Here is a 23603-nt window from a genome sequence, read left to right as displayed (position 1 = left end):
TTTGTCTTTTGGAAAGGTCAGAAAAAAATAATAAAATTCTAAAAAATGTAGTGATTTAAAAGATGCAATACAAATATGCATATGAGAAATGCCTATAAACACAGAAAGACTATAAAAATTTGAGATCCTAAATATGGAAAACCTGAATGAAATATGCCATTTTCCAGGAAGTTTCCAAAATTAATCCTAGAATCAAACTATACTGATAACCATGGAAAACAATTAAATGGTTATCAAAACATACTCCTGAAGTAGCTACTAGGACCAGACATCTAACTGAGTGAACTGAACAAAATCTGTAAGAATAAATAATTTCTATGCTGTTTAAACTTTTTCAGAATGCATAAAAGTATTTCAACTTCCATGTCTTTATATAAAACCAGCATAATTCTGATAGCAAAACTGACATCAGTATCTCAAAAAGAAACTGTGATCTAATGTGTTAAAAAGATAATCATACAATCTTAAATAAATGATATAAAATCTATTTCAACATACTACTCAATTTTTAAAATAAATAACCAAATAGATACATGTCCATGGTAGAAGAAATTTAAATAAATAAACATACATTGGCCTACCTCACTTTTTTTTAAAGGGAGAAGAAAAAGAAAGAAAAAATGGCAAAAAAGTCTGAACCGGAAGTTCAGACTTCCAGTTAAAAAAGACAATGAAGGAATCTGCCTGTCCAACATTTAATGAAAGGAACAAAAATACATGACATAGATTTTGAAAAGACATGGCCAAGCAAATAAACAAAAGATGCTTATTTGGTTCAGGAAGTCCTTTCATCTTATCTGCATCTCTCAGAAGAAATGGTAGGGAAAGCAGATGATTCGGCCAAGTCCTCAAAAGTGTTACTAATATTCCTAAAAATAGATAGAAGCTGGGAAAACAGGCTATTCATGGGAAAGTCAAGCAAACATCTTTGCAAACATCTCCACCGAAGGAACTCATAAAGGAAAAACCTGCCAGGAAAGGCCATCTGCCTTCTTCCAGACAAAGAAGAAAAAAAGGGCATGAAAGAGCTGCAGCAATAGCTGCAGAATTGAATACAAAGAAGCAGATAAATAAGAAAAAATAAAAACTGTCTGCAAGCGCCAAATGTTTAAGAGATTAAGCAGAAGGTGAAAACCCTCTGGGCCCCCAGTTACCATAAGATGAGGCTAAATCCCACAGGAAATATTATTTTTTCCTATTCTGACTGGGGAAGAGGAGTGAATACACAGAAGATTATTGGGAGAAACATGTACAAGAAACAAGGAAAATCTAAAGGAATTCTCTCTACTGGACACATCACACATTGACAGGCTCAGGAAGAGAACATATCCCATTAAGTGGAATGGATTGTGAAATAGGAAATTGACCCAAATCCAAGAAGAAAAAGCAGAGTCTGAACTTTCTACCGTCCCCACTCTCCTGACTTGAGGCTAGAGAAAAACTGAGTGATAATATCCAGACCCCAGACAATAGATCAAAGAGAGAAAGACAAAGTGGCCAGATCTTGAGGAAACAGTAGCCTCGAAAACTCACATAGACAAGCTTCCAGAGCAAACTGAAGTTCTGGGCACTGCCCTTGATAGGCATGAACAACATTTTTTTAAATGGCATTACCATTATGCACGGGCTTCCCTGAGACTCAGCTGTAAAGAATCCACCTGCCAATGCAGGAGATGGGAGTTCCATCCCTGGGTCGGGAAGATCCCCTGGAGAAGGAAATGGCAACCTGCTCCAGTATTCTTGCCTGAGAAATCCCATGGAGAGAGGATCCTAGCGGGCTACAGTCCATGGAATCGCAAAACAGTTGGACACAATTGAGTGACTTAACAGCAACAATCATCCATAAACACAGCAAATATATAGGAAGAAAAAGTGACATGGCATACATGACTGATAGATAGAAAAATCTCATTTAGAAGGCATACTGGACTTCCCTAGTAGTAAGTGAAAGTTGCTCAGTCGTGTCCGATTCTTTGAGACACCATGGACTGTACCTGCCAGGTTCCTCTGTCCGTGGGGACTCACCAGGTAAGAAAACTGGAGTGGGTTGCCATTTCATTCTCCAGGGGATGGTTCCAACCCAGGGATCAAACCCAGGTCTCCCGCATTGCAGGCAGATTCATGACTGTCAGAGCCACCAGGGAAGCCCTCCCCGGTGGTAAAGTGAACAGGAATCCACCTGCCAGTGCAGGGGACACGAGTTTGATCCCTGGTCCAGAAGATGCCACTTGCCATGGGGCAACCAAGCCTGTGCACCAGAACTCCTGAGCCTGTGTGCTGCAACGACTGAAGCCCAAGCACCCAGAGCCTACAGTCCACAGCAAGAGAAGCCACCACAATGAGAAACCCATGCACCGCAACAGAGTAGCTCCTTCTCACCAAAACTAGAGAAAGCCCATGCACAGCAAGAAGACCTAGTGCAGCCAAAAATAAAATTAAAATAAATAAATGAAAAAAATTTAAAAGAAAGCATATTCTAAAAGCATAAGAGCTTCTCTGAACGTGATTCATAATGGGCAAGGACTTAATGAGATATGATGAAACAAAGGACACAAAACAACAGAAGTCAAGAGAAAGCCTGCAGAGATCAACCTACAACAGCACCGTCAGAACCACTACACATCTCCCAATAAATTAGAAAGAGCAAGAAAATAAGAGTTAAAAGTTGTATTAATTGAATGGAGGAAAGCCTTGAGATAAGAGGGGATCAGTTCAGTTCAGTCGCTCCCAAAGGACAGCAGCATGCCAGGCTTCCCAGTCCATCACCAACTCCTGGGACTTGCTCAAATTCATGTCCATAGAGTCAGCAATGCCATCCAACCATCCCATCCTCTGTCGACCCTTTCTCCTCCCGCCTTCAATCTTTGCCAGCAAGAGGGTGTTTTCCAATGAGTCAATTCTTCGCATCAGGTGGCCAAAGTATTGGAGCTTCAGCTTCAGCAATGGTCCTTCCAATGAACATTCAGGATGGATTTCCTTTAGGATAGACCGGTTTGATCTTCTTGCAATCCAAGGGACTCTCAAGAGTCTTCTCTAACACCACAGTTCAAAAGCATCAATTCTTTGCTGCTCAGCTTTCTTTATAGTCCAACTCTCATATCCATACATGACTACTGGAAAAACTATAGCCTTGACTAGACAGACCTTTGTTGGAAAAGTAATGCCTCTGCTTTTTAATATGCTGTCTAGGTTAGTCATAGCTTTTCTTCCAAGGAGCAAGTGTCTTTTAATTTGATGTCTGTAGTCACCATCTGCAGTGATTTTGGAGCCCAAGAAAATAAAGTCTGTCACTGTTTCCATTGTTTCCCCCATCTATTTGCCATAAAGTGATGGAACTGGATGCCAAGAAATTCATTTTTTTTAACATTGAGTTTTAAGCCAGTTTTTTCACTCTCCTCTTTCACTTTCATCAAGAGGCTCTTTAGTTCTTACTTTCTGCCATAAGGGTGGTGTCATCTGCATATGTGAGGTTATTGATATTTCTCCCAGCAATCTTGATTCCAGCTTGTGCTTTACCCAGCCCGGCATTTTGCATGATGTACTCTGCATATAATTTAAATAAACAGGGTGACAATATACAGCCTTGATGTACTCCTTTCCCAATCTGGAACCAGTCAATTGTTCCATGTCCAGTTTTAACTGTTGCTTCTTGACTATGCACAAAGCTAGAGGAGGTGATGGAACTCCAGCTGAGCTATTTTAAATCCTGAAAGATAATGCTGTGAAAGTACTGCATTCAATATGCCAGCAAATTTGCAAAATTCAGCAGTGGCCACAGGACTGGAAAAGTTCAGTTTTCATTCCAATCCCAAAGAAAGGCAATGCCAAAGAATGTTCAAACTACCACACAATTGCACTTATCTCACACACTAGCAAAGTAATGCTCAAAATACTCCAAGCAAGACTTCAACAGTATATGAACCCACAACTTCCAGATATTCAAGCTGAATTTAGAATTTTTCCATCTGTTGGATCATTGAAAAAGCAAGAGAGTTCCAGAAAAACATCTACTTTTACTTTATTGACTAAGAGGGGATATATGTATACATATAGCTGATTCATTTCATTGTATAGCAGAAACTAACACAATTTTGTAAAGCAAAGCAATTACACTCCAATTTTAAAAATATCAGCTTATAGAGAAAAATTTTGAAAGTATAAAAATGTAAATAAACCTGCCTCATCTACTACCCCCCCCCAAAAAAGTTAGAAAACAGTTGTCAGAGACCAAAGCCAGTGTAATAGAAGGCTATTTCATACCCTTGTAATTGTGATCCAAAGAATGAAAAGAAGAAATATTCAGAGATATTTTAAGTCCCTGAAAGGAAAAAGAAGCACAGGTGAAAGGACAGGCCTTCTCTACCAGGAAAAAGATAAAGATCAACATTGCAACATATCCTGGTGTTATTAAGATTCAAGAACATAGAAATATTTTTTTCAGCCATCCAGATAGAAAAAGCAACTCAACTTAAAAGGAAGTGAATCAGGTTGGTTTCAGACTTAACATACTAAGCCTATGATACCCTGAAGGTAAATATATCAAAATATATTACAGCCAGACACATTGGTTTCAGAATATGGGCAACAGGCAGATGTTCTCAAACAGGAAAGAATTTTGGAAATATAACACATGAGACCTTCTAGAAGACAATAAAAGCAAATAAATTAAGCCCCCCGAGAAATGAAAGAGGAAGTCGTAGTATAATTAACTAGTTCAATACTTGGTGCCATGAAATAAAAGAGTAATGTCAAAAAAGATTCTAAGACTGAATTTGTAAAGTAATGCCATCAAGAATGGCGCAGGACATGTAAGTGATCGGACCCAGTGACTGGGGAGCACACAAAGCTGTCAAAACAAGACCGCTCCAGCCAATTTTGCCTTAAGAGAACAAGAACATTGCAAAGCAATTATCCTCCAATTAAAACAAAAGAACAAAGGCTAACAAAGGGCAAACAGAAAATAAACACACACAAAAAATAAAGCAATTTGACATGAATGGGCATTTCTCAAATTTCCCTGTAAGATATACTACAAAAAATTCTTCTCAAGAAATGAATTCAAAAAAAAAAAAAGAAATGAATTCTATGGTAAAAAAATGTTTGGAAAACACTGCTTATCCTGTTTATTGGCTATCTATGATACATTTTGAAAGCCTAAGAAATTCTGCAGTAGTCCATTAAGCTTTTAAATCCAGATTTTGCTAAATATATTTGATCAATAGACACAATTCCAAAACCCCAAAAAAAGAAAAACAGAGAATAAGAAACAATTAAAAGGATGTTATATTATCAGTTCTTTAGTATGTTCAAGAAAACCCCAAAATCCAAACTTTTGTCTTAATTCTCCCAACATTAAAATTTCAGCAACAAAATCAATTTTATTAAACATCACTGAGGGAAACAGAACATGTCTGTCAGTGTAGGTTTGTAAACTGGTGCCCATACATGGAAGGCAGAGAGAGACTGAAGAAAGAGACAGATGGCCTCAGATGAGTAGGTGGCAGGTGTAATAAGCAAGGAAACTTACCTACAAGGCTTACCTTTGGCAGCTGCAGAATGAGTAGATTTCCACATCTGTCCCCAGAATCTTGAATGTTTACATGGACGCCCTAACTGGGATCAGTCACGTATTCAGTCCAGATGACCTGGCCATGTGGCATGTGAGACTTCAGTTCCTCTACCAGGGATCAAGCCCATGCCCTGTGCAGTGGAAGTGAGGAGTCTTAACCTTTGAACTGCCACGGAAGTCCTGGAGAATCCCAACCACACCTTACTCACAAGGCTGCTTCCTCCAAAGGACTGCTAGCACGGGGATAGTAGGTGGAACACACATTCTGGGCCTGGGAGGGAGTTAGGAGTCTCAGTTGCCTGGGTCCAACTTGACCCAGTGGTCACATCCTCTCAATGACCTCCTTCAACAGGTGGCCACAATGGCCAGCAAGTAACCATCCTATCATCTATGGACAAGAAATAAAACAGGCTCTAACGAGCTGTGCCCAGTCATTTTGATCTTGAGAAAGGCCATCAGTTTTTCCTGTGAAAGATTCACAAAATATTAATACTTGTTGACCCTCCTTGAAAATTCGACCTGGGCAGTAGACAAAAAAGCGAAACTAGGGGAAGACTAGTTTCTTACCGTTTCTTACCTTACCCCTGTCACTCACTCAATGGACATGAGTTTGAGTAAGCTCCGGGACTTGGTGATGGACAGAAAGCCTAGCGTGCTGCAGTCCATGGGGTCTCAGAGTCAGACACAACTGAGTGACTAAACTGTCGGAGGCTAAGACTGGTAATGGGCATTGAACAAATTTAAATACAAAACTGATCATTGATTATAGGAATTATACTTGTCGAGTAACCATGCAAACAATATAAATCTTGACAAAATAAAAGTGATACATATATATACAAAACAGGTGAAGGAAAAGAAGATGGGAAGAAGCAGAAGAAACGTAATGTATGACTTTTAGAAAGCCCAGCTATCTTCCAGTGTATCTACAATCATTTTTCTTATCTTTTGAGTGGATGTTAAGGAATTAAAGTGTTTGTGTGTGCTCAGCCATCTAATCATGTCTGATTCTTTGTGACCCCATGGACTGTAGCCCTCAGACTCCCCTGTCCATGAAATTTTCCAGGCAAGAATACTGAAGCAGGTTGGCCGTTTCCTATTCTAGAGGACCTTCCTGAACCAGAGATCAAACCCACGTCTCTTGCATCTTCTGCAGTGACAAGAGGATTCTCTACCACTGCGCCACCTGGGAAGCCCAAGGTATTAAAGCATCTTTCAGTAAAGAATCTGTTATGGGCTGAATTGTGTTCCTTTGTGCAAATATTCACATGCTGAAGTTAAGTCCTAACCCTCAGTACCTCAGAATGACAGCAGTTGGAGACAGGGACTTTGAAGAGGTAATTAAGTTTAAACGGTATTGTTAGGATGGGCAGTAGTCTGATGTAACTGATGTCCTTAAGAGATTAGTCCACAAAGGCAAGCATGTGAGGACACAGCAAGGTGGCCATCTGCAACCCAAGGAGAGAGACCTTGGAAGAAAGAGCTACTGACCCTTTGACCTTGGACTTCTTGCCTTCAGAATTCTGCAAAAATATATTTCTGTTCTGTAAGCCACCCAGTTTGTGGTCTTTTCTTACGATAGCCATAGCAAACTAACACTGACCATATTCTGATGTTGAGCAATCTATTTAGTTTCAATTTATTCTCTTTTCACAAATGCAAACAATAAAAAAATTTAAAATAGAATACCAAATACGAGCACAGTTTTGAAAGTATTTTGTCCATATATTCATCTATGTATACGTATTTATATGTATGTAAGAGATATCTAAGAAAGTGGGGAAAACCACTACTGGACTGCAAGGAGATCCAACCAGTCCCTCCTAAAGGAGATCAGTCCTGGGTGTTCATTGGAAGGACTGAGGCTGAAGCTGAAACTCCAATACTTTGGCCACCTCATGCAAAGAGTTTACTCATTGGAAAAGACTCTGATGCTGGGAGGGATTGGGGGCAGGAGGAGAAGGGGACAACAGAGGATAAGATGGCTGGATGGAATCACCGTCTCGATGGACATGAGTTTGAGTGAACTCCGGGAACTGGTGATGGACAGGGAGGCCTGGCATGCTGCGATTCATGGGGTCGCAAAGAGTGGGACATGACTGAGCGACTGAACTGAACTGAACTGAAGAGATATCTGGAATGATGTTCATTTATTCCTAGCAATGATTATTTCTGCGTTGGGATATTAATTGTACTTTTTGTTCAATTGGATAAATCTATAGTGTCATTTTTTCTAATAATAATAAAACAAAAAATATAATCTCCATTCACCTGGAAAAATCTCATTGCTAAAATCCAGTATAGATCATTCTCAGTATATACACACACAGAAGGATACATACACACAGACACATTGTTTCACACATTCATATACTCCCACACAAACACACTCACAGACTCAAACACTTACACACACATAACTTTGTGTGTTATGTGTGTGTATATAACACATAATGGTCTCATTCCATACTTACAGCTTTTTTACCAAATAATATAGACAAGCTAGGAAATACAGTTTTATAATATCTTTATGAAGTCTACTCAGTCTCAGTTGGAAATATATGCTTTAATTTATTTAACTAACATCCTAGTTTTGAACATTTCATTTGTTTACAGTTCTTTGCTTTCTTTTATACTGCTGCAATAAGCATTCTGTAGCTACACCTCTGTCTACATTATTTTGGGGGGAAAAGTTCAGCAGAATATTAAAAGAATAAAACACCAGGGCCAAAAAGGATTCATTCAGAAATATAATTATGACTTAAAATAAAGAAACCCTTCAATTAAATTTATCATGTAAATAGATTTAAAGAATATGATTAAATATGATTATTTTTATGCAAGCCAAAAAACATTGACTTAATTTTCATATCTGAACCTCTAATAAACAAAATAAAATACTTCCTCAAAGAATATCTATCCTAACTAAAGAACTATTACGGTTAGCAAGTCAAAATAACTAAAAAATAAGTATATAAAAATCAACAGTTTTTCTATATACCACTTAGGACAGGCTTATAGAACTTAAGCATGCCTACAATTCACAACCTAGGAAACCTGTGGATCCTATAAGGGGAAACAAGTCTTGATATGTATAGATCCAGAAGCGAATCTGGAGAAAAATCTTCTGATCATAAGACTTCTAACATTGTACACAGAGGAAATGGTACTTTAGTATGCCTCAGATGAAGTTCTTTCCTGACAGAAATATACTTGATGACACAGAGCAAACAGTTATAAGCACACTGAACTATTTTTTTCCTTTTTTTGGATGGCAATCATGCGACAGAATTTATCAGACCCTCTGTAGGACACAAACCTATAACACAGCTACTAGCAAGAAGTATATCTGCATATGAAATTACCTGTTTCATGCTTACCAACTCTTACTGATAAGAAAAAAAGTTTTCATTCAGTCATATAAGAGGAAAGACTTAATTACCCTCTCCAAAGAAAATGACATTAGAAAATTGTTGTCATGTAAAGAAGCAATCAGATCTTAAAAAGCAAAATATACTCTTATCATACAATCCAGCAATACAATACAAAACAGCTCGTTAATATTTTCTGCCCAAAGTTGACAATGTATATCCATAAAAATCCTGCATATAATTACTGAGAACAGTTTTATTCATAATTGCCAAATATTGGAAGCAACCAAGATGTCCTTCAGGAAATGAATGGAAAAATAAACTGTGGTACATCCAGACAGGGAATACTATTAGGCATTAAAAAGAAATGAGCTGTTGAGATATGGCGGGACCTAAAACTCATACTACAAAGTGAAAGAAGCCAATCTGAGAAAGCTAGATTCTGTATGATTTCAATTATATATGACTTTCTGGAAAAGGCAAAACCATGGAGACAGTGAAATGATCAGTGGCTGCCAGAGGATGAGGGGAAGAGAACAGAGGATTTTCGCTGCTGCTGCTGCTGCTAAGTCGCTTCAGTCGTGTCCGACTCTGTGTGACACCATAGACGGCAGCCCACCAGGCTCCCCCATCCCTGGGATTCTCCAGGCAAGAACACTGGAGTGGGTCGCCATTTCCTTCTCCAATGCATGAAAGTGAAAGTGAAAGTGAAGTCGTTCGGTCGTGTCCAACTCCTAGCGACCCCATAGACTGCAGCCTACCAGGTTGCCAGAGGATGAGGGAAAGATGAGGGGAAGAGAACAGAGGATTTTTAGGACAGTGAAAAGAATCTGAATATTCTTATATTAGAATTATGGATATATGTTCTTATATTTTTGTTCAAACCAACAAAATATACAACACCAAGATTGAACCCTAAACTAAATTATGGACTTTGGGTGATTATAATGTGTCAGTGAGCTTCACTCTTGGTTAAAAAAAAAAAAAAATGTGCCACTGATGAGTGATGTTGATAATGAAGGAGTCTGTGAAAGTGCTGGGGCAGGAGATCTAAGAGAAACCTCCGTACCCTTCTCTCAATTTTGTTATAAACCAAAAACTGCTCTAAAAACTTGTCTTCAGGAAAAAAAAAAAAAAAGGAAATCAGAGATTATGGAGCCAAAAATAATAAAAAGGGGAAAAAAAGCATAGTATAAGTGTCCAGCAGTTTATCAATACAAATATTGTGCTAGTTTTCTGAATTTATTATGCTTTCAGTGATTGTCAGCTTTTTAAATTTTCTGATGTACTGTGCTTTCTTTCTACCTTCTAAAGAAATAGTCATATTATACTTTATTTTGTATTTGTAATTTTGTGCTATTTTCTTAAAGAGGGCTCCAAAAATTATAAGCAGTGAGTGTAAAAAACCTGCATCTGTCTTTGTTCAGGAGAGGTCATTTTAGGCAAAAAAAATTATTTTATTAAAACAATGAAAAACACTATTGAGGACCATCATCAAACCATAAAGAGTGCTAAATAGCCTCAAATGTGCTTAACTTCAGTAACTTAGGATTACTCAAGACCCAAGTGTCAGCAGAAGTTTGCATCTGCATAGCCTAGAGAGGGACTGAATCCCAGGTTTGGTCTTTTCCCCAGAATAGTTCATTAACTTCTCTTCTAGCCACCTACCCAACAGAGACAATCACCATCCTGTGGATGGCCTTCCTGTACAGTTTGTGCAGGCCATCCTGTGAATGGCCTTCCTGTACAGTTCGTGCAGGTCTTTCTTAAGCTCCGAACAGGATCTGACATACCTTGTTTGCTGAATCCCATGCAGAATATATGGGGATATGTTCTTAAACATCCTGTCCTCGTATCCTTGTCCTCTTTCCCCCCAAAATTACAGCAGAGCAACATGGCATGTGTCTTCCCCACGCTACACCTGTGACTGACTCTTTATCGTTGCTCCCCACACCCCCATCACATACCTCGCCCAGTTTTACAAACCTTTAAGAAAAGCCTAGAAAGTCTAAGTAGGGAGACATTTTCTGTCGTTGGAGATGTACTTAGATGAAGTTAGAGGCGGAGAAGGCAGACTAAGCCATTCACATTTGCCAGTACTCTGCAGTCTGAAGCAAGTATAAATGGACCCCTGGTTTTCAAGCTTTTTCCAGATCTTTAGAGTCAATCACAATATGACTTAGGCAGATCTAGCTCTAATTCCTGGTTTAGAACCCAATAAGCTCAACTTATGATACCCATTTCTGCCCTCTTCCTCCTGAAATGAGCATTCAAGTGAGACAGCCTTGGGACCTGGGACCCTTTGCTGCATTGCTGCAATGCTTGCAGCTAGACACACCTCTTCTTAAGCAACAAAATACAAAGAAATTATATGGGACTAAAAATAAATGCATGCATGTGCAGTAAGGGCAAATTCTGGACAAAAGATACAAAGAGACCAAAAGATCCAACTGCCACTTCTGAAGAGTCCTGAGCAAAAGCAGTGTACTGCCCAGGCCCCCTGTATACCCCACCACCTAAGAGGCGGGCAAAGCATCTAAGCCACCCCTCCAGTGGGACTCTTGGGCACACCCCTACCCTTCTCCTCAGGAAGCAAGCAAGCAAGGGAATCTGTTGTTTGTTCTCACTGTCCCCTGCTGCAGCAGGGACCCCAATAAAGCCTTGTCTGAATTTCCTGTCTGGCTTCTGATCAATTTCTATTGATTAAGGAGACAAGAACCCCTTGTCAGTAACACAAGGGGTCAATGATATGGAGAATACCACTATGAATCTTAAATAAAGATTAAAAAATCAACTGGCATTTTGTTCTCCATTGTTATTTCTTACCGTTATTCCTTTCAACAACCAGACAAGGATTTTGCCAAATTCATTCACTAAGGAACAGGAATTTAAAGAAAGAAACACAATTCAACAGCAAAAGAATTATGAAAAGTCTCTCACTTGCAGTTTTTATTTGTTTTTGATCTTTTAATCCAGGCAGACAACCAACAACCAGGGCGAGAATGTGATTAAGGAGTCAGTATGTTTAAGAATCCCAAGCCTGGAAACTTCCTTAGTGTAAGCTATTATTTACATTAACATTGAAAAATTTAAGAGACTTGATATGAACTAATAATAGAAATGACCAATGATAAATAATCAAATTTAAAAGAGAATTATAGTATTGTTGAAAGTTTTTTGGCTTCAAAACATAACAGGAAGCCATTCTAAAACTTTCTAATATAGATATTATTATAAAATCAAGCTAGATATCAGATATAAGAATGTTACTTTGAATAGTCACTGATACATGAAAGCTGACTATAATTACTTGAATGTTTTCCAGGATTAAAAAGTCATCATTAGTGGGAAAGAAGTATTAGTGTATTTATAAAATGTCAACACATAATATTTCCTAAATTCTTCAAGATATTCTAGCAAAATATTCTTAGGATTGTATTAAACCAACATACATAAATGGCTCAGTTACTCTTTGGTATATTTTTAAAACTGTCTTCTATTTCTTATAACTAAAAACAGAACTACCATATGACCTAGCAATCTCACTCTTGGACATATACCCAGAGAAAACCATAATTCCAAAAGATCACATGCACCCCAGTGTTCATTGCAACACTATTTACAGTAGAGAGGACATGGAAGCAAGCTAAATGTCCATCAACAGAGTAATGGATAAAAAAGATGTGGTATATACACACAATGGAATATTACTCAGCCATGAAAAGGAGTGAAATTATGCCATTTACAGAGATGTGGATGGACCTAGAGATTGTCATATAGACTGAAATAAGTTGGAAAGAGAAAAACAAACATCTTACGTTAACGCATTTATGTGGAACCTAGAAAAATGGTACAGATGAAACTATTTGAAAGCAGAAACAAAGACACAGATGTAGAGAACAAATGTATGGATACCAAGGAGGAAAAAGAGGGAACTGGGAGACTGGGATTGACATATATACACTACTATATATAAAACAGATAACTAGTAAGAACCTACTGTATACTACAGAGAATTCTACTCAATGCTCTATGGTGGCCTAAATGGGAAGGAAATCCAAAAAACTAGGGAATATGTATATACATATAGCTGATTCACTTTGCTATACAGAAGAAACTAATACAACAACGTAAAACAACTCTACTCCAGTTTTTTTTTTTTTTTAAACTATCTTCTATTATCTGACTAAAAGACATAGGTGTGTTTCTTAAAGTACTGCACCCACAACTTCGAAGAATGTTTATTAGTAAGGAAGTCATTCAATTTTATAGGTTTCAGGACATGAATTTCTAGCTGGGGTTGTCTAGCCCACCACTCTGCTTCCAAGAGCATGGAAACTCACTATCCAGTCCTAAGTGTAATAGAGAACAAAACTGATTAGACTTGTTACTTTTCCTTTAACCTTTTTATTCAATTGTTTTTGCTATAGGTTGAAAATGTTGCCTATAGCCTAAAATATACAGGACTGTCCATTCTCAAGGCTCTCACTTTTTAAGGTGTAACACTTTTCATTCATATAGAGATAAAAAGTTGCGGGAGACAGAAAAATATTTATCTTCTTAGAGGCTTACAGGAACACTGTGACTTGACTTAGATGGACAGATGCAAGAACAAAGGGTTCCTGCAACAAGAAGTTTGCAACAACCAATGAAACCCCATACTCCCCCTATTTTTGGCTGCACCATGTAACATGCAGGATCATAGTTCCTCATTCAGGAACTGAACCCATTCCCCTGCAACAGAAGCCCAGAGTCTTAACCACTGGACTGCCAGGGAAGTCACCCCCACCCTTTTTAATATAAAAGAAGCCTGAATTCATACTAGATTAAGATAGTTTCATCTTCTGGGTCTGCAGCTTTCTGAATAAAGTTACTATTCCATGCCCCAACAGCTTGTCTCTTGATTTATTGGCCTGTCATGAGGCAGACGGTAAAAACTTGAACTCAGTAACAAGAGCAGAGGATGATGAATAGCAGGATGTTTAGCTAGATATCACATCAGGAAACTAATGCAGTTTTGAAGGTAGCTCTATCCTTCAAACAATATTCCCCAAATATTAATTGGGCATCTGGTATACCCCAGCTTGGAGTTGAAGCTAAAGATATTTAAAGGGAATGTAGATGTGTAGTTAATTGGACCTGGCTCTGTCCTTACAACCTTAGTGGCTGGGGACAATTTGCTCAGCCCTTTAGAGTCCTGACTTAACATTTCATAAAACACTATTAATAACATCTACCAGAGAATGTCGTCGTAACAGGGAAATAAATAAGATAACCATTATCAAGAGAAACCCTTACAAATGGTTTCATTTATTTAAAAATTTTGCTCAGCAGCTCTGATCCTAATAAGAATCAGACTCAGCATTACTTTTAGGGTGCCCCAAGCATCCTCCAGCACCACACACTGAGTGAGACCCAGACTAAATTGTCTTCAGAAGTTGAGAAAAGAATGTGACCACAGGGAAATAGAGGAGAAAATAAAACATGGTTGGGGAAGAAAGGGGGACAGAGAACAAATACTTTATTTTGCTCTCTCCCATGTCATTCACAGCAGAATACACCTCCAAATATAGATTATTATGATACGAAAAATCTGGAAGGGGAATTTTTAGCCCCCTCTGAAGTCTATTCACACGCTGTGGTAAAATGTATTTATCTGTGTGGAAATTACTGCAACTTTTTTGAATGTGCTCAGATTTCTCCTAGGAGTAAATGGCTTATTAATACATAAAAACCTGTTGAAAGCTTGTAATTATCCACATATTCTGCATATACTTTGTAGACCATCCGCAGCATATTTTAAATTCAAGCTGGCTTTCCCCCAGCAACTCACTGCAAATATGGCTAACAACGCGTGTGTTCTCAAGAAGGCCAGATTTTAACATAAGTACAAAGCAAAAGAAGCCTTTACGAGATCAAAGAGAAACAATTTGAGAATCATCCATCATTTTGTTTTATCTGGGCCACTATGCTCTTCCCATACTGGGATACTCAGAGTTGTCACTATCTGCCCTCATTCCCTCTAACACCACCGTACAGGTGACAAAGATTACCGCAAAGACCAATATAGAGAGACCACCTATTGGGACACAGAAAGCCCTGAAGTAGTTCCTTTGCTTTTGAATCTCTCGAGGCTGTGTCTAAGTGTGTGTGTGTATGCTAATACATATTGTAGTAAGAGGGTTTCCAAGGCTCTTTTCAGACTTTCTAAGTCTATAGTTCAAAAAAGGTTAAAAACTACAACTTTTTATGAATCCTGTGGTTTTATCTCTCTTTTTTTTGATTCTTAATTACCATGACCAACTTCATAAAGCTTTTTAATTTTGTTTTACTACTTGTCGTGTAAGCCTATTGTATTCTCAAAACTAGATTTTAGAAATGTAAAACAAGAACAAAAATATCATGTAATCCGAAATCATGCAGAAAATATTTCTTGCCTACAAAAGAAATCAATGTAATTTATCCTAGAAAACCTTGAGAAGTTATTTAAGTTTGTAGCATTTCATGTACCTTATTCATAATGCCAGCAGCCCTCAAATTTTATTAAAGAAGTAAAAGTTTGCTTGTGTGATAACACAATTTTGTAATAACTAAATAGCATCCAGAAATGTGGTATTATTTCCAAATCTGATTGGAAAGCAGAGGACAGACTTGAAGTGATACCTCTGCTTGGTTTGGGGTTAGTCTTAGATCTGGAAAGTTAGCAAGTATCTACTGCTGCTGCTAAGTCGCTTCAGTCGTGTCTGACTGTGCAACCCCATAGACGGCAGCCCACCAGGCTCCCCCGTCCCTGGGATTCTCCAGGCAAGAACACTGGAGTGGGTTGCCATTTCCTTCTCCAATGCATGAAAGTGAAAAGTGAAAGTGAAGTCGCTCAGTCATGTCTGACTCTATCGACCCCATGGACTGCAGCCTACCAGGCTCCTCTGTCCATGGGATTTTCCAGGCAAGAGTACTGGAGTGGGGTGCCATTGCCTTCTCCGAGCAAGTATCTAAGTAGACATTAAAATCTTCATCTTTGGTAAACTAAGGCCCCCTACAATTTAAATAAATTTTCTCCGAATACATTATTTGTTAGTGACAAAATTACAACTATAATTCACTTTCCTTTCATCTAGCACAGTATTTGCAATTTAAAATATAAAACAAAATATCATCAAATACAGTGCCTCATTTATTAATGCAAAGATTAATAATGTTAAATTCACCTCTAATCCAGTTTGCCAAAATCTGTTTTCTGAAATTATACTTGTAAGTACATACTCTACTCCAAACCACCCAACTTAGAAAACGTCATATCTGAACACCCATCTTAAGTTTTTCTAAACCAGGAAATTTAAGCCTACCAGCTACTGATTCTATTCTTGTGACCTACTGCATGGATTTTCTTTGGCAGCCCAATGAAAACCTCACATGTTGAAATAATTTATTTCTGAACTTAATATCCCTCCACAAATTCTTCCATTTAATTAACTTTTTTTCTCTTTATCATTTCATAGACATTCTAACAGAATAGGAAAATGGCTCACTTACCAATTACGAGAATAAATCAGATGAGGGAATTTGAGAAGGAAGGGTGGTGGGAGAGAGAGATGGAGAATGAACTTTCATAAATTTCTTGGACATTATACACAAAGTAAGTTTAAGACAGCTTCTTGGGGATTTTCCTGATAATCCAGTTATAATCTATTTAAGAATCTATTAAGTTTCAAAAAGCTGTTTCTCAATCTGTTTGCTTGAACCTTCAAAGTAACCCTCAACAAACAGCCCATGACACCATTGCAGGGGGGTGGGGGGTTGCGTACAGAGGTGAGGTTCCTTTTGCTGGGCTCTGTAGGATTTTAATACCTGTGAAGTTTGCAGGTTAAACATTTGTAAGAGAGAAGCTTTTGTTCTGAGTGCAAACAAGGGATAGAGTGTAAAGGCTGTTGGCACTGAAATTAAGGGAAATTTAACCAGGAACAGACACAGGCCTTGGCTCTCCCTCTCTCCTTGACTTTCAGAAGCCCTTTTCCATCACCAGAGAAGCTGGCAGTGCTTTGCACAGGGGTTACTGGTTTATCTTATCTTCACTGTAGCCACTCCAGAAAGAGAAGAGAAAGGAAATTGCCTGCAAACTCCGCCTCCGTTTCGAATCTCTCACCACCACTCACATGTGGGTAATGACAGACTAGCAATGGAGGTGTTGCTGAAACACAGATCAGAGCATCCTATCTCTCTCGGAGCACCACCAGAAGAACCGGTACTTAGCACCAAATGACTGAGTATTGAGTGGAATTAATTGACAGTTCTGAAAAGGGAGGAGGCGGATTATAAATATCCGATGACGTTAATGGGAAACTCCCAGAAAGAGAAGCAAACAGTGTCACCCTGGTAGACACATGCACCTCCTGGGACACTTTCCACTTAGTTTTGCCTTTTAGTACCTTGGGTGCTAGGCATCCATTCTTTTATTTTCTGATCACCACGGGTAGGAGGTCTGTTTCACTGTTCACATACCTATCACCCATGGACTTGCCAGTACCTTTTTGGGAGAAACCAAGACCACAAATTTTTGACCTCTCTGACCCAGGGTGTATCTACAGAGATACATGTTTACATGGATAAAATCCATGTTTACACACAAAGGTACCTTGTCTGCGTAAGATATCACCTAAGCGACTATCATGTAATCTGATCCTGGAAGAGAACAGATGATGACTTTTTACTCTGCTTCATCCCACTTGCATTTCTGAAAGTCCACACAGGAAGCACTTTCACAGACAGCACAGAACCAGAGTAGGTGGCCTGGTGGTGATGATGACGTACTCAAGTGTTGTGCAAATTTAAAGAGACCTCAAAGTGTTTTAACACGTTTCCTCTACACACTGCTAAGTGCTGCTAAGTCGCTTCAGTCGTGTCCGACTCTGTGTGACCCCATAGACGGCAGCCCACCAGGCTCCCCCGTCCCTGGGATTCTCCAGGCAAGAACACTGGAGTGGGTTGCCATTTCCTTCTCCAATGCATGAAAGTGAAAAGTGAAAGTGAAGTCGCTCAGTCGTGTCCGACCCTCAGTGACCCTATGGACTGCAGCCTTCCAGGCTCCTCAATCCATGGGATTTTCCAGGCAAGAGTACTGGACTGGGGTGTCATTGCCTTCTCTGTTCCTCTACACAAGAGAGCTTTAAACTTTATATAGTCAGCAACAATTATTTTACATAATTCATCTGTCCAACTGCACCCATAAGAAACATTAAGCCGATGCAAGGCTTAGCAGCCCTGTCGAATCTAAAACCCAGGATCTATTCCATAGAACACATTCAAAGGGCAAAGCCAGGAGAAAGTACTGCATGGGAGGCCTGTTCAGACAACCAAGTGCTGGGTGATATTGACAAGGCTCATAAATTTGGAGGGGAAACCCAGAATATTTCCTGAAAGAACTCTTTGGAAATCATTGAAAATGATTTTAGTACAAACTGCGATCTAAAATCAAGAATTAATCACCCAAAGAAAGAAGAAATTCAGCCAAAGTAATCAAACAAGCATGGTTTGAAATTCAGACCAGCCCATTTGCGAAGAAAATAAAGAAAACAGACCTAAGTTCACGTCCAATCTCTCTGTCCAACTTCCATTTGTTATTTACACATTGAGAGCTCTTCAATCATAAAAGAGTAAGGACCTGGAAAAAACAAAAATGAAATTGCCCCAAGAATGCTGGGAGGACGGGTCAGCAGGGGGTCTTTTGTACCCGTCATGGACAATTTGGAGTCCGAGAAAACCTACAAGTTCTGACCAAAGCTCAGTCTATGAATCCTTTCAGCGCCTTGCTGACACTTCTTGAGGAACAAGTCCAGTTGTGTTGCAGGGGGTCTTGCCAGATGAACAACAGCCCCACATTAAGATCACATATTCTGCGCTTAAGAGGCCAAGTTTCCTGGAGTTTTTATTAAGCATTTCAAATAGCCCAGAAATTGCTTTCAGTTGCCGCTGTCTCTAGTGGCACCGTGCTCTTTCTGCTGCTGCTGCTGCTAAGTCACTTCAGTCGTATCCGACTCTGTGCGACCCCATAGACGGCAGCCCACCAGGCTCCCCCATCCCTGGGATTCTCCAGGCAAGAACGCTGGAGTGGGTTGCCATTTCCTTCTCCAATGCATGAAAGTGAAAAATGAAAGTGCAGTCGCTCAGTCGTATCCGACTCCTAGCGACCGCATGGACTGCAGCCTACCAGGCCCCTCCATCCATGGGATTTTCCAGGAAGGAGTACTGCAGTGGGGTGCCATTGTGCTCTTTCTAAGCTACAACAAATGAAAAGGCCCAAGGGCATCTCCAGATTCTCTGGAGAACATCCTGAAGGGTAAAAAGAAAGCCCATCAGTCCATCACTGATGCTTCACCTAAGGAGTTTCAAGGTGAGAATGGAAGTATCTGGTGGAAGATGTTGGTAATTCCAGTGTTGATTTTATTTAAAGTGATTTCAGAGCAAACAATTCATTGCTAAAATAATGACAAACACCATTATCTTCTTTTCCCAGGAAGAGATAATGAAGCCATGAAAACATGGACAAATGCCCTTTTCTTTAGGACCTGGTCAACAACTTGTCTGTTTTCTTTATTTTCTTCACAAATGGGCATGGTCATCCATGCTTCTTACCTGGGAGGTGAGCCGCTATCCTTCAAAACCCCATACTCTGGCCCTCATCACATCACAAATTATGCTATGGGAGCTTCCAAAAGAATATAGTTGGGGAAGAACCTCAAATGCCTGGTGGACAGTTTTAGAAGATATTTCCTCACCTTTTAGTTCCAGTCCAAAAATTTATAGTATTATATATGATTATATGACTAAGAATTCACAAACATGCAAATGTCCACTATCAGAAAAACTATCGTATCTGCTGCCCCTTGTTCCATATCAGTCTTAAGCCCCTTATTCTCACATTGACAAGGCTCATAAACTTGGAGAAACCCAGAATATTCTCTGTAAGCTAAGAATATTCCCTGAACGATCCCTTTGGAAATCCTTGAAAATGATATTAGTGCAAACTACCATCTAACATCAAGAATTAGTCAACGAAAGAAAGAAATTCAACCAAATTAAGCAAACGAGCATGGTTTGAAGTTCAGACAAGCCCATTGGAGAAGAAAATAAAGAGACCTAAGCTCAAGTCCAATATAGGCTTTATATCCCTATAGCAGTTTTTCTTTCTTAATATTATAGATGCTTTTTATAACTTTATTATGGTGGCAAAGATATTCACTGTTCAATGTGAATAAAAATACATTTAGAACCTGGTTATGCAAGGTGTATATTAGTTACTCAATATAGTGCCTTGAAATAAGTGAATACAAGAAATTTATATCCTCATTCTTACTTCACAAGAAGACAAAGGAAAAATTTAAACCTGAGGCTCAGAGAGATAAAGTAATTTACTCAAGGACACCCAGCATTATGGCAGAACCATATGCTTTTCCCCAGCTGTGAAAACTTCAGCTACTGGTAGAAAAACCTATTTATGCTCTCTTCTGGGAGAACACATAGCTTAGATAACTACTGTTCACTACATATTTTAAAACCATTGACCATTTCCTAGTTCCTATAATCCATGCTGTAAAAGAGGGAGGCCTCAACAGGAATGATTGGCAGGAACATTCTAGAACTGATTTTTAAACATTTATTTTGTGTGCTCCTTGTAGTGAACAGTGATCTTGGTTGGCCACGCAGGTTTGATACCAATGTTATGACGGGCTTGCCATTTGTTTAGTGAGGATGACAACGTGGATGACAGCGAACACTTGGCCAGCAGTGACTACAGACTCAGTGCTCATTTCTAGGAATACACACTTGTTGCTAGCACATCTCATTCACACAGAAACCCTAGAAGGAAGACACTATCATCTGCACTTTACTGATGAGCAAACTAAGGCACAGAGAAATTAAGTAACTTGCCCAAGGACACAGCTAATAGTAGGTAGCTGAGCCCAGATTCAAACCTAGGTGGGTTGCTTGAAAGTCAGTGCTTCAGGAGCTCAGCTCTGTTCTCTGTGATGACTTAAAGGGCCGGGTCAGGGGAGTGGGGTGGGAAGGAGGCTCCGGAGGGAGGGGAAATGTGTATACTTAGAACTGATTCACCTTGTCGTACAGCAGAAATACCAAAACAACATTATAAGGCAATTATCCTCCAAATAAAAAATTAATATAAAAAATTAATAAAATAAAGTGGAAATCAATTTTATATATATATATTTATATATATATATATAAAGAAAGTCTGTGCTTTCATACTCTATTGTACTGCCTTGGGAAAAATGGCAAAATGTACCATTATTCAGCAAGTCACTTGGCAAGTCTTGGTCTCACAGATAACACAAGACAAGCAAGTTGAATTAAGGCAATTAGCCAGACTTGTATTTTAACAACTATGTCAAAGAATACTGACTAATGACACAAGGTCCCCTCAGAGGAAGATTCCTTGATACATACCCATTGCTCCCTTTCTGTTCAGTATTTACGTTGCTTGAAGGAATACGCAGAAGGTGCACTCATCCAGTTTACTGACAAGTTGAGGGACCTTGCAAAGGTGCAGGATGAAATAACTTGAAAGGCATCTGTGGAGCACAAGTAGTGAAAGGAGAGCAACTCAATGAAACATTCAGAGAGCAGCACAGCCCTTCCTGAATTCTCCACCGGCATCACTGCTTCTCGCCTCCTCTCCCTCCATAAGCCCTGCTTCCTTGTCTTTATTTCAGGCTACCACCTGAATCGTGACATACTGACAACTTGCCATGTGCAATGTGTTTGCTGTAATTCAGGAATACTGATGACAGTGACCTTTGCGGTCCCTGCCACCTTGTGAATAGGAAACAGTCCCCCTATTGCCCAGGGGGATAAAAATGAAACAGCTAGGACAAAATTATCTTTCTAATTCCCCACCTTCTCATGAGACTTTTGAAATCACTCTATTACAGTTATATAGTATAGTGAATAATATACTTAATGCCAGTAAGCTGCCTTCTGTTCATCCTCTGAACACTTTCAAATGTAAATGCTAGGTCAATTTAAATGCATGGAGTGGCGATGTGCACGTATAAATTCTTGGTAGTTCCCATTTAAAAACAGAAGATGACTCACCAGGCTTTACTCGAGCCCTGTGTATTTTCACTGTCACTTCCAAATGGTCCCACCTGATGGGGTGGTTTATCCGCTAAGCGAAAGAGCATCGCATTGAGACCAAGGCCAGCATCCGGAAGAAGCTGTTTGTACATTTCCGGTGGACCGATGGCCGCCTCGTTGCCCTCAGACTCAGGGAGGTGCCCGATGCTGGTACTAGGCCTGCTCCAGCTGCTTTCACGGCATCCACAACTGAAGTTGGAGGGCACATACGTAGCAAATGAAGGAGAGAGAACAGTTAAATTCCCCAAATTCTACCCTTTCCCTAACAGAGGTCAGCTGATATCATAGTGCTTTCTTCCCCTCTACGTTAGCCCTGCTCGTCTGACTCCGAGTCCCGCACCGTTAGGAAACCACACCCGCAAATCCCCACGTGGACTGCAGACAAATTTGCTAGACTTGGTTTATCATTAGGTTTGAATTGACTTGGGGGTGGGGGTAGGGGAGGTGGAGCAGGTAAGATACCTTGAACAGACAGCATCACTTATTCATGCTCCTCCATGCCCAAAGCAGTTTGTTGGTTACAGCGCCTGAAAACACTGCAGTTGAGCTCATTTAGAAAGAAAGAAAGAAAAAAAAAAAGGAAGGAGGCCACTGGAAAATGTTTCCTCCCGGACAGACATACTGATGAAAAGTTGTTTGGTGCACGTCCAGATTTCTGTCTCTGGTTGAATTTTTCATCTTGTTTCTCTTGGATGAGCCCCACTCTCTGGGTTTGACCATTGATCCATGCGCGCGGCTCACTCAATTCCGAAGCTGTAGATTTTGTTTGAGAAGGGAAAACGTTGCACCTGGAAAAACTGTCTAGGGAAACTGCGGGATTGTTTTATTAACTCCCTAAGCACAGTTTCTATACTTTACAGCTTGCTTGAGAGATTGTGCTAATCATCAAACACTTTTGCAGTGAGCAATTATAGTTTACAGACTTTTCCTTGCTTTGCTGCAAAGGCATTACAGCTCAAATTGATGCCAAAACGCAATGCTAGGCATTCAAATGGGGAAGGGGAGTTAGGGGTTTTAGAATACCTCAATCACTCCTGTAATTTGCAATGCCAAGAAGGGAGCAAATGTCCTCATGTAAAATTCAAAAGAAATACTGGAACAATATCTCCCATGGCAACAGCTGTTTTAGAAGTTCCAGCATGATTAACAAGCATCTGTTTCATCTTTTCCTTTGTTTCAAAAGCACACCACAGCCTGCTCAATCTGCAGGTTGAAGAGCACAAAGACTAGTCACTAAAGAAAAGTGTGATTACTATAGATTTGTTTTACTTTTCTGATGAGTTCAATTACTTGCCATATTATTCGTCAGCTAACCATGATGAAATGAAGAAGCTGATTGTTACAGAGAGTCCAAAAATATGAGCAAAATCAAGTTGCTCTATCTTCATGAATATTGACATTTATTCAGTGACCAGAATAAACATCAGTGTAGTAATAGCTGCTAGAACTAGCTGTCAGTGTACAATTGCCATCAAGACCTTTGACTTCTGGGCAGATTCCACAGCTTGAGCTCC

The 23603-nt window shown here is 39.4% G+C and overlaps 1 long non-coding RNA gene across 4 annotated transcripts in view; it reads right to left on the bottom strand.

The window, feature by feature from the left end:
• LOC147365665 (uncharacterized) overlaps nucleotides 1–23343 on the bottom strand; it is a 319969-nt gene extending 296626 nt beyond the window's left edge. The window contains exons 1-4 of one of the 4 annotated variants that reach the window (XR_015132297.1): nucleotides 22552–23337; nucleotides 22048–22278; nucleotides 21400–21524; nucleotides 5546–5700 (exon numbers count right to left, since the gene is read on the bottom strand). This is a non-coding gene — a long non-coding RNA (uncharacterized LOC147365665). Of the gene's footprint in view, nucleotides 1–5545; nucleotides 5701–21399; nucleotides 21525–22047; nucleotides 22279–22551 lie in introns of those variants that run through there. The other 3 variants (XR_015132294.1, XR_015132295.1, XR_015132296.1) reach the window with 3 other exon arrangements.
• Nucleotides 23344–23603: the final 260 nt, after the last annotated feature.

This window comes from Bos grunniens, chromosome 9 (genome assembly GCF_055505025.1).
Source record: "Bos grunniens cultivar Pamir isolate PY7600 chromosome 9, Bosgru_T2T1.0, whole genome shotgun sequence".
In the NCBI taxonomy this organism is placed as follows: domain Eukaryota; kingdom Metazoa; phylum Chordata; class Mammalia; order Artiodactyla; family Bovidae; genus Bos; species Bos grunniens.
Note: the sequence above shows the minus strand (reverse complement) of the source record. Positions and strands in the feature narration are given on the sequence as shown.